Consider the following 15186-nt stretch of genomic DNA (forward strand, 5'->3'; position numbering starts at 1 on the left):
TTGGCGGAAACAGCATGTGCGGTTGGTGGCGGCGAGGTTGTAGTTGGAGAGGCTCTTGAAGACCAGAAGGAACTTGCCGATCCACCACATCTGTAGATCGGAGACGAGGAACCGCACCTTCCCGCCGTACTGCTTCGCCATGGGGATCAGCAGCATGATCGCGTCTGTGTACGCGTGCAAGTAGTTGCCCGTGTACCTGCGGTCCGAGAAGAGCAGCGCCAGCACATCGTGCCACACCGTGCACTCGTCAACACCGCCGGGGAGCGTCGTCGTGGATCGCATCGTAATGTTGCAGATGAAGCGCATGACATTGGCATCGACCTTGCGGCGGTTACGGCCTGACACACCACTCCTCGGCTTGGGGCGCGCCCACCAGGTGACCATGCCGTTGGCATCTTCACCTTGGCGTATGTAGAATAGCCTCTTCTGGCGGCGGCTGGGACGAGGCCAATCGATTCATTCCCAACAAGACTTCGGGCGGCCATAGCTGGATCACAGGACGGTCGTCCTCCTTGGCATCGGATCATGTGGCGGTAGGGGAGGAGGGAGGAGGTAGGCGATGTCTTAGGCGGTGGCGGTGGCGGCGGGCAAGGGTAGCGCTAGTTAGGGCATTCGTCGCAAGGGAGCAGGGAAAGATTAGGCCAGGACGGGAAAACCAGCGCTTGTTGTTTCCGTTTTTTTAGAGAAAAATCGGGAAAACCAGCGGTCGCGTGGGGAGGGGGATCGAAGAAGGGTGGGTCGACGTAACAGGGGAGACGGAACCTTCTTCCGTCTCTTTTAGGTAGTAGAGATAAAAAGACATGCATTACCATGCAAAAAAATCGCTCCGCCAATGCGTGGGTTACAACAATCCCGTAAAACTTCTTTTTTAATAGGCGCCTGCTACAAATCAACCGACTGATTTCCTCCAGAAATTAGTCGGGTCCGTAGCCATCCGATTCATCCCTGTGTAGCCGTAGATGGGGTCAACGCATCAGCATGCTCCCGGCTTTCTCCTTCTGAGTCAGCAAACGCAAATGTTCGCAGCGTACCTCTCTGTCGCCGCCGCTCCAGCGCTGCTGCAGAGTAGGAGAACCACCCCATGTCCGGCGACGAGGCTTCATTGCAGCACTGGCAGCCGGCGACGAGGGCTTCATTGCAGCACCGCCGGCGACGACGAGAGCTTCATTGTAGCACCGGCAGCCGGTGACGAGGGCTTCATTGCAGCACCGGCAGCCGGCGACGAGGGCTTCATTGCAGCACCGGCGGCGACGACGAGAGCTTCATTGTAGCACTGGCGGCTTCATTGCAGCACCGGTGGCTGTGACAATGCCTTCATTGCATCACCGGCGCCGGCGGCTTCATCGCCGCACCTGTGACCCGACGGCGTCGCGCCCCATACAACATGCAGCACCAGCGAGTGGGTTGCAGGCTTGCAACACGGGTGGAAGTTGCAACGCAGCGTGCCAAACGCCCCCCTCGCCGGCGCCGGAGACGCTCTGTAGCACCGGCCGGCAGCGCCCCTGGTGCATTGAAGCGACATGTTCTTCACAGCCCCGACGGAGCTCCATTGCAGCCCTGGTGGCATTAACGACCCCCGAACGGCGCTCCATTGCAGTCCCGCCGGCCTCCATATTCTTCTGCAGCTCCGGCGGCCACCACTGCAGCCCCGGGGGCATGTCTCTGCAGCTACGGTGGTCCGGCGTGTCTCTGCAGCATTAGAGTTTGCGCGAGGGAGAGGAGGGATGGGTGCGCGGGAGGAGCACGTGCAGATTTCGGCCGGGCGGGTGGAGGAGGAAACTACCGGGGTGGAGGAGAAAAGCCATGCCCGACGAGATCTAGAGACAGGTTTTTTTTGAGGGAAAGATCTAGAGAGAGGTTGAAGACGAGAGGAAGTCAAACTGGGAAAAACATGCGGTTGTGCGCTTCACATCGTGGGATAAGGGAGGGAGCGACCTAAGCGGCGCGTGGAGCCCACCGGACCCGTGTCGACCGTTCAAGACGGCTTACAAGTGCGATTGATCAACCGGATGATTTTGAACATTTTCCTTTTTAATACCTGTAAAACTTTCTTTTTTGACATCAGATCTCGTAGAACTTCATGCTGTAAAATCGTTTTATAGGATAATGTAAAATATTTCAACAACGTTTTTATGGGATGATATGTGTAAGAACAGTCGCAGTATAAATCGCCCTGTTCAAGAATTCATCTGATTAATCAGTGAACGGGCCAGTTAATCGCTACTCGTAGGGTGGCCGAAACGAATATGACTTATTCATCGCGTTAACTTGTGAGGCCAATTAATTGGCCTGTCAGACCGATTAATCGGTTGTGAGGTCGATTAATCGTTGCTGGCCCATTAACTTTTGGGCAGACAAAGCCCAACATTTTGGGCCCTAACCCCTCCCATCCCCCTCTCTCTCCTCAATAGCTATGCTTCGACCAAACGGTAGCATATTTTGGTATATTACATAGCTAAAATTATGAGCGTATGCATGGTATACATAAAAAACTAGATATATGGTTGCAAGTACCTATTTAATCTATCTATTAATGGTCATGCGATTAATACAGTTAACAGGCTGATTCACCGATTAATCGTTACTCCCAAGCCGATCGAGCAGTTACCAGTTACCGATTTCCTTAACAATGATAAATCGTTCACGTCAAATATGGAGCCCACTAGTCAGTAGTAGAATTTATAATAAGGTCCCTGCAAAATAGCATAAAGCTCCCTATAAAGAAAATAAAGATTGCAATTGGGTCCTTCACCCCGTCCGACGTGCATAGCTCTCCACCCGCATAGACGAGGCACATGGCTGGGCCGAAGGTGCCACAGCACGAGGAGGAGTGCACGTCTTTCGATGGCGGCGCCGCCGTGCGTGGGAGCGGGGCCGGGAGCAGACAACGGCAGCTAACGGCCGAATTTCGTGTTTTGACCCTTTTCTGGTACTATTTCAGGATCTGACCCCGTGTTAAAAAAATCGGAATCTGACCCTTTCACCTACCGCAAAGGGTCCTGGCAGTAGGCCCCCACATCCTACCGCCGGGTCCCCTGGCGGTACGTGATGGGACGGCGCCAGTGTGGGGGTAGAGGAGGAGCGTCGGAGGGGCAGCAGGGGTGGTGAATTGGGACGCGGCGCCGGAGCAACGGCGGTGCACCGACAGAGCATCGGGGCTTGGAGGGGCTGTTTCCCATGCCCCTCCACCTAAAATTTCTGAAAGATAATTTCTGCGGACCAACGTAACAATGTTATTCACGGGAAGTAACAATGTTCCGAGAAATATAACAACGGAACATTGTTATGTTTGTCAGAACATTGTTACTTCCCCCGAATAACATTGTTAGTGTCAGCCGCGAAAATAACAATGTTCCGAGGGCAGGAGTAACAATGTTATTTTCTCGGAACATTGTTACTTCCCGTGAATAACATTGTTAACATTGTTAGTGTCAGCCGCGAACGTAATAATGTTCCGAGGGCAGGAGTAACAATGTTTGCGGCGGCGCTAACAATGTTATTCCGCCGAAGTAACAATGTTCCGAGAAACAAAACAATGTTCCCTAGCGGATAAACGTAACAATGTTCCGAGAAAATAACATTGTTACTCCTACCATCGGAACATTGTTATTTTCGCGGCTGGCACTAATAATGTTATTCGGGGGAAGTAACAATGTTCCGACAAACATAACAATGTTCCGTTATTATATTTCTCGGAACATTGTTACTTCCCGTGAATAACATTGTTACGTTAGTCTGCAGAAATTATCATTCAGAAATTTTAGGTGGAGGGGCGTGGGAAACAGCCCCTCCAAACCCTAACCCTAAACCCTAAAGCCGGAGGAAGGAGATGAGAAGGGTGATAAGGTTTTTGGGGATGGCTCAAAGCTGGCAGGTCAATACTGTAAAGTAGACCGGGTCGACTCACTGTATCAAATCCCGTACAAATTCGTCATAGATTTGCGAAACATGCCTGGAGATTAATTGATAATGTGTTCCCGTGTTCTCAAGGCCAAATATTATCCAGATTGTGATATTATGAACACAACTCTCAAAAGAGAGCCTCATTCATAGGAACAATGTTTTTCCGCCGAAGTAACAATGTTCTGAGAAACAAAACAATGTTCCCTAGCGGATCAACGTAACAATGTTATTCACGGGAAGTAACAATGTTCCGAGAAAATAATATTGTTACTCCTGACTTCAGAACATTGTTATTTTCGCGGCTGACACTAACAATCTTATTCGGGGGAAGTAACAATGTTCCGACAAACATAACAATGTTCGGTTGTTATATCTCTCAGAACATTGTTACTTCCCGTGAGTAACATTGTTATGTTGGTCCGCAGAAATTATCATTCGGATATTTTAGGTGGGGTGGGGGGGGGTGTGGGAAACAACCCCTCCAAGCCCCGATGCTCTGTCGCTGCACCGCCGTTGCTCCGCCGCAGCGTCCCGGTTCACCACCCCTGCTGCGTCTCTGACGCTCATCCGCCACCCCCATGCTGCCTCGACGCCGCTGCCTTGAATCTCGCCGCGTTGGCAGGTGACCGCAACCAGTTTGAGGAAGCCGGATACCGACCCTAGGGAGAAGCAGTGTTACTGATTGTCACTAAAATTACTGATCAACATGTCAGCCCGAAATCACATAAAAGTAAAAGATAGGCCCTAACAATGTTATTTACGGGAAAGAACAATGTTCCGAGAAAATAACATTGTTACTCCTGCCATCGGAACATTGTTATTTTCGTGGCTGACACTAAAAATGTTATTCAGGGGTAGTAACAATGTTCCGACAAACACAACAATGTTCCATTGTTATATTTCTCGGAACATTGTTACTACACGTGAATAACATTGTTACGTTGGTCCACAGAAATTATCATTCAGAAATTTTAGGTGGAGGGGCGTGGGAAACAGCCCCTCCAAGCCCCGATGCTCTGTCGCTGCACCGCCGCGTCCTGATTCACCACCCTGCTACCCCTCCAACGCTCCTTCGCCGCCCCCACGCTGCCCTGACGCCACAGCCTTGAATCTCGCCGCGTTGGCAGGCGACCACAGCCAGTTGGAGGAAGCCGGTCACCGACCCTAGGGAGAAGCGGTGGTATTGACTGTCACTAAAATTACTGATCAGCATGTCAGCCAGAAATCACATAAAAGTAAAAGATAGGCCCTTCGCAGAGGGAAGCAGGGGTTTCCATGCGCTTATTTGTTGTAGGGTTAAAGCCGGAGGAAGGAGATGAGAAGGGTGATAAGGTTTTTGGGGAGCGCTCAAAGCAGGTCGGTCGATACTGTAAAGTAGTCCGGGTCAACTCACTATATCAAATCTCGTACAATTTCGGTCACAAATTTGCGAAACATGCTTGGAGATTAATTGATAATGTGTACCCCCTTTGTGCCCGTGTTCTCAAAGCCAAATATTATCCAGATTGTGATATTATGAACACAAATCTTAAAAGAGAGCCTCATTCATAGGAAATCCAGTAGATTGTTTTCTTTGCAATTAAAATTACCTGTTTAACTCATAGTGGCAACTAAACACGAGGGTTGTGCTCGTTGCGAAACTTAACCCAACACCTTACGACAAGAGCTGACAACAGCCATGCACCACCAGTGTCCATGTTCCCAATCACGATGACACGTTAAACTGATTAAGCCCCTCCTGCTCCTCCTCACCTCGGTTCCTTCCTTCCCATCCTCGACATCGGTGACACAGAAAACCAATTTAATGTATAAAATTTCCAAACGAACCCTGAATAATTCCAATTTTTTACGACACACATATAGTTGCATGTTCACTACAGATAAAAGATCTAGCAATTCATACACCGTCCATTGCCGCTGTGACCCCATTATGCAATTCAAATCAAAATGAAAAATCAAGTAGATCCCACACAGTTTATTATCACCAACCGTGTGAGATCTAGTACAAAATATCCTGGAGCATCGTTGGTGTATAGTACGCCTATGGCTTACGCGAGAAGGTGCGTCGGCTACAGTCCACAGCCGGCGTGTCAAGCACACTAGCTCGCTCCCCAAATATCATTTCACTGTTCAATCGTCACCGGTGAAAGATGGGGATGTGGGCCCACTCGTGAGGGAAACTTCGGTGGCCCACTCTGGTGAGAGCGTGGCGGCAGCCGCCAGGCGCGTGCTAACAAGCTTCGTGAGGCGATCGTAATCTGCGACCGGGCGGCCAAGGCAACCCAAACGGCCGATATTGCTTCCCAGACGATGACAGTAACATCTGCCTCGGGGATAGCAACTGGCGAGAGTGGCACATCAGTTGTCCGTTCCGCAGCGGCGACCTTAGCCATGATGGAGGCCACCCACGACCATGTCGAGGCCGCCCACGCCCAGCTCATGGCAGTCACCGCAGAAATCAAAAGAAGCTTGTCCGAAAACGGTCGGCAACCCCACGGCCGAAGTGTTCGCAATCGCCGAGAGTGTTCGAGTAGCCGTCCGTTCCTCCGCCGCATACCTTGCCACGACGGAGCCCGCCAAAGCCCAGATCGCGGCCGCCCATGGCTAGCTCGTGGCGGCCTTTTCCAACGAGATGGCGGACGCGGTTGGTGAGATGCTTGCCGAGTATGGTGCGATGGATGCCTTGGAGCCCCTTCCCCAGGAAACCATCGGGCGCGAGCTACACATGGAGGAGGTGGCAGAGATCAACGAGCACCACCGTAGTAGTACTCTTTGTTTTGTTTAATTAAGAGCGTTGTTCTTTAATATTTTAGAGTAATGTTTAGGCCAGCTAGCTCTGTTTAATTGCTGATCTTGCTCGATTAAGAAGTGTGGGTGACCTGTAGTCTCCTCTGTGTATGCAAATTATGCAATGACGTGGATGAGCACTATAACCAGGGAAATGGGAACCAAAATTTTTGATGTTCAAACTCATCACACATGGATTAAGCTATCTGAATCATTTTTGGAGTTCACATATTATATATAGTTCTGAATAAGGGACCGTGTCTGATGACACTTTGCGCGCCTGTTTTTCAAAATTTTTGGCTTCCGCGGAAATATCTACCTCCCCGCCCCTTCCCCCTTACCAAAAGCCACATTTCCCCTGTTTCCGCCTTCCTTTCAAAGTTGAAACCTTCACTCCTTGCTTGCAGTGCCGCCCCCTCGTTGGCGACCCTCCTTCACGCTGCTCGGCCTTGTCTATCCAGGCAGGTAATCCACACCAGACATCCATCCTCCTCCTCCTTCCACATCCCACATGCCCCAACCGCCGACGCGACACCTTCCACCCAAATCACCGACCCCTCCACCAAATAAGCGCCGTCCTAAGCCATGGTGCACGTAGTATAGCCAGGAGTTCAAGGAGCATTTGGCAGTGGAGAAGCAAATCGTGGCCGCATGCGCGGATGAGGTCGCGATGGCTACCATTCGTGCCGACTGCCAGATCTTGGAGGAGCAGCTTGCATTTGCTAGCTATGCCGGTTAAGCATGCTCAGTTTACCCGTTGCGTGTACTACTCCTGCCTTTCCTTCACAAATTCTAGTGAATTGTGCTATCTAATTTTAGCATGCAATCTGTTGCTCCAATGTATATTTTCAATATGTCATGCAGTTTGGTGCTCATTTATTAACTATTTCGTTAATTAGTTGTTGTCTTCAGGTAACTGTTTGGTTCAATTATGCAAATATGATGTTCAATTCTTCGGGCTGCAATTTTGTATTGTCTTCTATGTGAGAAATAAATCGAACTTATCTTTACAAAATACATGAGAAACGAATACAATGGCTATATTTCTAAGTTGTCAAGCATGTTTGGTTTGGTTATACATTGTGCAATGTGGTGCTCAGTTAACATTTGGTTCATTTGTGTTGTGGTGTTTAGTTAACTGTTTGGTTCAATTCTGCAATGCGATGTTCAATAGTTGTGGGTGCATTCTGTTATTGTATACCATGTGAGAAGTGAATCGAATTTGGCTGTACAATTGCTATATTTCCAAGTTGTTAAGCGTGCTTGGTTTGGTTAAATGTTTGATCTTCTATTAGGAGTATGTTATATTGTGCAATGTGGTGCTCAGTTAATATTTGGTTCATTTGTTGTGGTGTTTAGTTAACTGCTTGGTTCAATTCTGCAATGCGATGTCCAATTGTCTTGGGTTGAATTTCGTATTGTTGTGCACGTGAGGAATAAATCGAATTTGACTGCACTTAATACATGAGAAACATATACAAGTGCTATATTTCCTAGTTATTAATCATGCTTGGTTTGGATAAATGGTTTTTTCATGTGGCTTGAATTAGTCTGATGAATCTGCAATGTGCTTATTTTTCATCAACATATTTTACTGATAGCATGCGAACCCTTACTAACCTGATGACTAACTACCTTATATGTGTTACAGGGAAATAATGGGAAGCATTGAGGTTTACAATCAAGGTTAGCACGTGCATGGTCCGTTGTCTAATAGTACATTATTGTGCAATTGTAAGAATCATTTTAATATTTAGGTTTTTAACAATTTGGTCTTGCACATGTAGGTCCTGTTGTGAGTGGTTTTGACCCACTATTCGACCCTTTTTGCATATGGGAAAATGAGTTGTCCATGAATATCAATCAAGTCAAGAAATTCAGAAAGATTGTTATGATAAAGAAATAAGTGACAAAAAACAACAAGATCTTTGTCTGCACAATGAACAAGACATCAGTTCACTACAAGATGGTACTAACTATTATACCTTGCCTTTTTTATTCCTTTGCCCCATTTCCAATATCCAGAAGATATTTATGCACATTCTTGTTTTCAGGCCTTTCCAAAGCAATTCACTGATGATTACCTCTCAAACCACCTCTATGGTTAGGAGGCGAGAAAGGTTTTCATACAACACCCACGGTTTAATATTGAAGTGTTCCAGAAGTGTACGAAGGATGGGCGGTCAATCATGCACAGAAATTGGCCTAGAGTTGCAAAGACGTTCAACATGAATGAAGACTCAATATTCGCCTCCCGCTTCAGCAGTTTTCCTGATGAGATACATCTGTTTATGTACCGTGTATGATGCTAATTTCAAAAGGTTCTAGATGTTGCATGTGAAACTTGGTGCTAGTGCAGTTGTGTAATGGGGTAGCTGAGTGCTGAAACTATATCATGTTGTACTCTGATGTATTTCAATTATGAAATCCTACTTCCTTAATATGGGAATGAAATATATTATGTGTTTAATATGAATGTCAATTAGACTAATAAATGGATTATTAATAATAGGGCAATTAGCCTGGTAATGGCGAATTAGCCTGCTAATTGGTTTTTGCTATTGCAAAAAACGGTTATTGAGAAAATACCGTGGGCGATGACCTAAGGCAATGCACACAGTTTTTAGGAATAAACCGTGTTGGATCGATGAACCATCACACACGACATTCTCTTCAAAACTGTTTGCGTTAGGCCACCTTCGTAAATGTTTACCACATAAAAACTATGTGTGATGGACAGCCTTTGCCACACAGTTTCTTTTATGCACCGTGTGTGATGCATTCAATAATGCAAACGATAAAATTGTTAGTATTATGTGCGATGGCAACGCTATCACAAACGATTTAACGGGGAAAATTGTGTGTGATGTACCTGCAAACGGAAACGTTTTCCTTGGAGCGACTGTGTGGGGATGTATATACGAATGGAAACGTTTAGCAGGGACTGACTGTGTGGGATGTACTTACGACTAGAAACAATTACGCCTGTATAATTGTATTTTTTAGCATTACTGTACGTATAATTGTATTTGCTCGCTTGCTGGTCGCACACGACCTCATTTTGCCAAGCGTGTGTGCCAGGAGGGCATATCCCCGATGGTTTGTGGGTCGTGTGGGAAGGACCCCCCCTATCACAGTCACTCACTAGGTGACGGTTCAAAACATCATCACGGAAAGGGGTTAAGAACCATTTGTATAGCACCTCATTGTACCAGTGATGGTGATAGTTTTGAGGAAGGTATATGCTGGGTGTATGGTACCGGCGAAAGTTGCGCGGTACAAGAGAGGCTAGCAATGGTGGAAGGGTGAGAGCACGTATAATCCATGGACTCAACTTAGTTATAAAGAACTCACATACTTATTGCAAAAATCTATTAGTCATCGAAACCAAGCACTATGCGCATGCTCCTAGGGGAAGGGTTGGTAGGAGTTAAAAATCGCGCGATCCCCACCTCCACACAAAGGATGACAATCAAAAAATACCTCATGCTCCAACTTCGTTACATAACGGTTTATCATACGTGCATGCTACGAGAATCACAAATATCAACACAAGTATTTCTCAAATTCACAATTAATCCACTAGCATGACTCTAATATCATCATCCTCATATCTCAAAACAATCATAAAGAATCAAACTTCTCATAGTATTCAACGCACTTTATATGAAAGTTTTTCATTATATCCTTCTTGGATGCCTATCATATTAGGACTAAATTTATAAGCAGAGCAAATTACCATGTTGTTCTAAAAGACTCTCAAAATAATATAAGTGAAGCATGAGAATTCATCAATTTATATAAAATAAAACCACCGCCGTGCTCTAGAAAGATATAAGTGAAGCACTAGAGCAATATTGCCGAGCTCAAAAGATATAAGTGAAGGACATAGAGTATTCTAATAAATTACGATTCATGCGTGTCTCTCCCAAAAGGTGTGTATAGCAAGGATGATTGTGGCAAACTAAAAAAGCAAAGACTCAAATCATACAAGAGGCTCCAAGCAAAACATATATCATGTGGTGAATAAAAATATAATCTCAAGTAAATTACCGATAGACGAAGATGAAAAAGGGGATGCCTTTCGGGGCATCCCCAAGCTTAGGCTTTTGGTTGTCCTCGAATATTACCTTGGGGTTCCTTGGGCATCCCCAAGCTTAGGCTCTTGCCACTCCTTATTCCATAGTCCATCAAATCCTTACCCAAAACTTGAAAAATTCACAACACAAAACTCAACAGAAAATCTGATAAGCTCCGTTAGTATAAGAAAATAAATCACCACTTTAAGATACTGTTGCAAACTCATTCTTTATTTATATTGGTGTAATATCCACTGTATTCCAACTTTTCCATGGTTCATACCCCCCCCGATACTACCCATAGATTCATCAAAATAAGCAAACAACACATAGAAAACAGAATCTGTCAAAAACAGAACAGTCTGTAGTAATCTGTAACTCTTGAATACTTCTGCAACTCCAAAAATTCTGAAAGATTAGGACAACCTGAAATTTGTGCATGAATCCAGAGCAAAAATAATCAGATCAAAAGCTCGTTTCAATAAAATCCTGGAAATTATTTACTGGGCGCAAAAGTTTCTGTTTTTAGCAGGATCAACACAACTATCACCGTAAGTTATCCAAAAGGTTGAACTTGGCATAAACACTAACTAAAACAAAAAACCACATCTAAACAGAGGCTAGATGAATTATTTATAACTAAACGGAAACAAAAGGTAAAGAACAAAAAATAAAATTGGGTTGCCTCCCAACAAGCGCTATTGTTTAACGCCCTTAGCTAGGCATAAAACACGAATAGATTTAGATATTGTCATCTTTGGTATGCAATTCTTTTCTCATTAAATCTTCCAAAACTTGTCTTAACAAATCTATCATTTCCTTTATTTACCTTCTACTGGATGAACTCAAATTATGAAAAGGACTTTGATTAGTTATTTTGACATTCATAAACCCGTAATCAAGATCATCACCATAAATATCATCATAAAGAACACAAATCTCATTTTAACGGGTTCCTTCATCATTTTATTCAACCAGTCCCTATTAAATCCTACTTGAATACCCCTTGTAATCCAATCAAATTCTTCATAAGCCTCAAGGTACAAGGACCGAGATATTTCTGCATAGGGAACCCTCCTCCTAAGGTTTTAACTATAAGATTGATAATCCCTAGATTCCAAACTGCGCATACTTTCTTTGTCATGGAGGATATCTTCAATTGGTGGGTGTTCAACATCATTTTTATAGAAAACAAAAATATCCCTAGCTTCTTGTATAACAAAATCAAATTCACGCATGAGAACGATAGTGGCAATCTTTTTAGCTATGGGATGATTGATGTTGGGAAGTTCATATATAAAACACCTTTTGTAAAGCAGGATGAATGTGCACAAATTTTCTTTCTAATTTTTCAATAAGCATAACAATGGCATCAGCATAACAGTTTGTATCGAGAAGAATAGATCGTCTATTAAGAGATGTAGATCCCGTACAATCAAAGAATTCTTGAATAACACTTTTCCCAATAATATTACCATCTCCTATTCGGAAAGTTTTTGCTTTGTAATTAGGAGGATTTTTAGTTTCATGATCCAAAGAACAAGATCCAAGTTTTTCTCCAAGATTTTCAATGATAACCTCCCCTGATTTAGACATGATGGCAATAAACCAATCTAACGATCTACCAAACCGAAAGTGAATGAAAAAGACGAATGGAAGAGGGCGAAGAAAAGGCAAATATTTTCAAAAATCATTTTAGAAGTGAGGGAGAGGAAAATAAGAGGCGAATGGCGAATAATGCAGAGCACCTTTAAAGATCAAGGACTGACTAAACATTATAATTCATGGTAAAAGAGATCCAGTCAAGTCATACCCAATATAAACCAATAATAATGAATGCAAATGACAGTGTGCTCTCCAGCGGGTGCTTTTTAATAAGAAGGGTGATGATTCAACATAAAAGTAAATAGATAGGCCCTTCGCAGAGGGAAGCAGGGATTTGTAGAGGTACCAGAGCTCGATTTTAAAATAGAGATTGAATAACATTTTGAGCGGCATACTTTCACTGTCAATGCAACAACTATGAGATGGTTGTATCTTCCATACGACATGCATTATAGGTAGTTCCCAAACAGAACGGTAAAGGTTTATACTTCCCCAACCACCAACAAGCATCAATCCATGGCTTGCTCGAAACAACGAGTGCCTCCAACTAACAACAGCCCTGGGGCAGTTTTGTTTAATTATTTTGATTTGCTTTGATCTTTTTGGTTCATGGGACTGGGCATCCCGGTTACCGGCCCTTTCTCGTGAATGAGGAGCAGAGTCCACTCCTTGTGAGAATAACCCACCTAGCATGGAAGGTATAGGCAGCCCTAGTTGTAACATGAGCTGCTCGAGCATACAAAACAGAATTTCATTTGAAGGTTTGGAGTTTGGCACATACAAATTTACTTGGAACGGCAGGTAAATACCGCATATAGGAAGATATGGTGGACTCATATGGAACAACTTTGGGGTTTAAGGAGTTTGGATGCACAAGAAGTATTCCCGCTTAGTACAGGTGTAGGCTAGCAAAAGACTGGGAAGCGACCAACTGAGAGAGCAACAAAAGTCATAAACATGCATTAAAATTAATTCACACCGAATACAAACATGAGTAGGATATAATCCACCATGAACATAAATATCGTGAAGGCTATGTTGATTTGTTTCAACTACATGCGTGAACATGTGCCAAGTCGAGTCACTCAATTCATTCAAAGGTAAACCATTATAACTCATAGCTAATCAAGGTTGTCACAAGCAACTATAATCTCTAAATGTCATTGCAAATATGTTTACTTCATAATAGCTGACTCAGAAACGATGAACTCATCATATTTACAAAAATAAGAGAGGTCGAGCTCATACCAGCTTTTCTCATCCCAATAAGTCCATCATATATCGTCATTATTGCCTTTCACTTGCACGACCGAATGATGTGTATAATAATAAGAGTGCACGTGCATTGGACTAAGCTGGAATCTACAAGCATTCAACTCAAAAGGGAAGACAAGTAATATGGGCTCTAAGTTAAATAAACAATCATGCATATGAGAGCCACTAAACATTTTCAATATGGTCTTCTTGATCCCCAAAGGAAAGAAAATAAAATAAAACTATTTACACGGGAAAGCTCCCAACAAGAAAGAAGAAGAACTAGAAATCTTTTTGGGTTTCCATTTTAATCTCCACTACAAGCAAGGAAATTAAACTGACTAATTTTTTTGGTTTTTTCTCAAGGTTTATCAAGCACACAAGAAGAAAACTAGAAAAAGAAATTTAAACTAGCATGGATAATACAATGAAAGAGTATGAGCACCGACGACTAGTGTGTGAACATGAATGTAAAGTCGGTGAGAAATACGTACTCCCCCAAGCTTAGGCTTTTGGCCTAAGTTGGTCTAGAACCAAGGACCGCCGCTACTCTCTCCAGTGTAATGAGAGGTGTAATCAGGATAATACTGGCTGGTCATCTCCGGATCCCACTGGACAGATGATGCACGATAAGGGTCCAGCTCAGGTTCCGATTCAGGTTCAGGTTCTGGAGTAAAAGCTTGGGCCCGATGATTGTTCACTGCTTCCGATGTGACAAGAAAATTTTCTGCAAGCAAATCAAACAACAGAGGCGCAGGCAAAATAATAATCTCAAAGTGTTTCTTATTGAATCTAAGTTTATACAAGAGCATCCTATCTTCATTGTCAACAATAAACTTGTGTGCTACCATGCTCTTGTAATCTAAAATGTGAGGAGGCAATTTTATATCCCCCTTCTCAAGGTGCCTAATGGGTATCTAAAAATGTCTAGCAAGACGTGCAGCATAGATACCTCCAAATATGGGGCCTTTTGTACGATTCAGGGCTAGCCGTTTAGCAACGACGGCACCCATAGTAAAAGTATTGTCTCCAAGCAAGGCATGTTGAAGAATGATAATATTAGGAACGCTCAAGTTTCCACTATTTCCACGACCAATCAAGCATCTACTAGCAAATATGGCAGAGTAGCGTAAAACAGGAAAGTGTATGCTAGAGACTTTTGCCTCAGAGCCCTTCTTTGGCTCCTCTATAGCTATAGTATTAACAAAGCCATCCACATCTTTACGATGGGGTTCCTCTAATTCTCCTTCATAAGGTATCCTACACACCACGCAAAAATTACTTAAAGACATTTCTCTGAATTCATCATATAAATGAAATGATACTGCAGGCGGTGACTTCTTAGGATAATAATAAAAGTTTTGCACGAAAGTGTTTATGAGTAAGAGATACTGATCGATCCGGTCGTTGATGAAATCAGTGAGGCCTGCAGTCTCGATCAAAGAATAAAAATCTTCATGAATTCCAGCTTCTTTCAAGAAATCCTCGCACGGCCATTCACACGACCGTACTTCCGCTAAGCGAGGAAGATTATACTTGGCCTTTTCCTTCTCTTTGG

The sequence above is a fragment of the Triticum dicoccoides genome, chromosome 2B, assembly GCF_002162155.2.
Source record: "Triticum dicoccoides isolate Atlit2015 ecotype Zavitan chromosome 2B, WEW_v2.0, whole genome shotgun sequence".
Lineage (NCBI taxonomy): Eukaryota > Viridiplantae > Streptophyta > Magnoliopsida > Poales > Poaceae > Triticum > Triticum dicoccoides.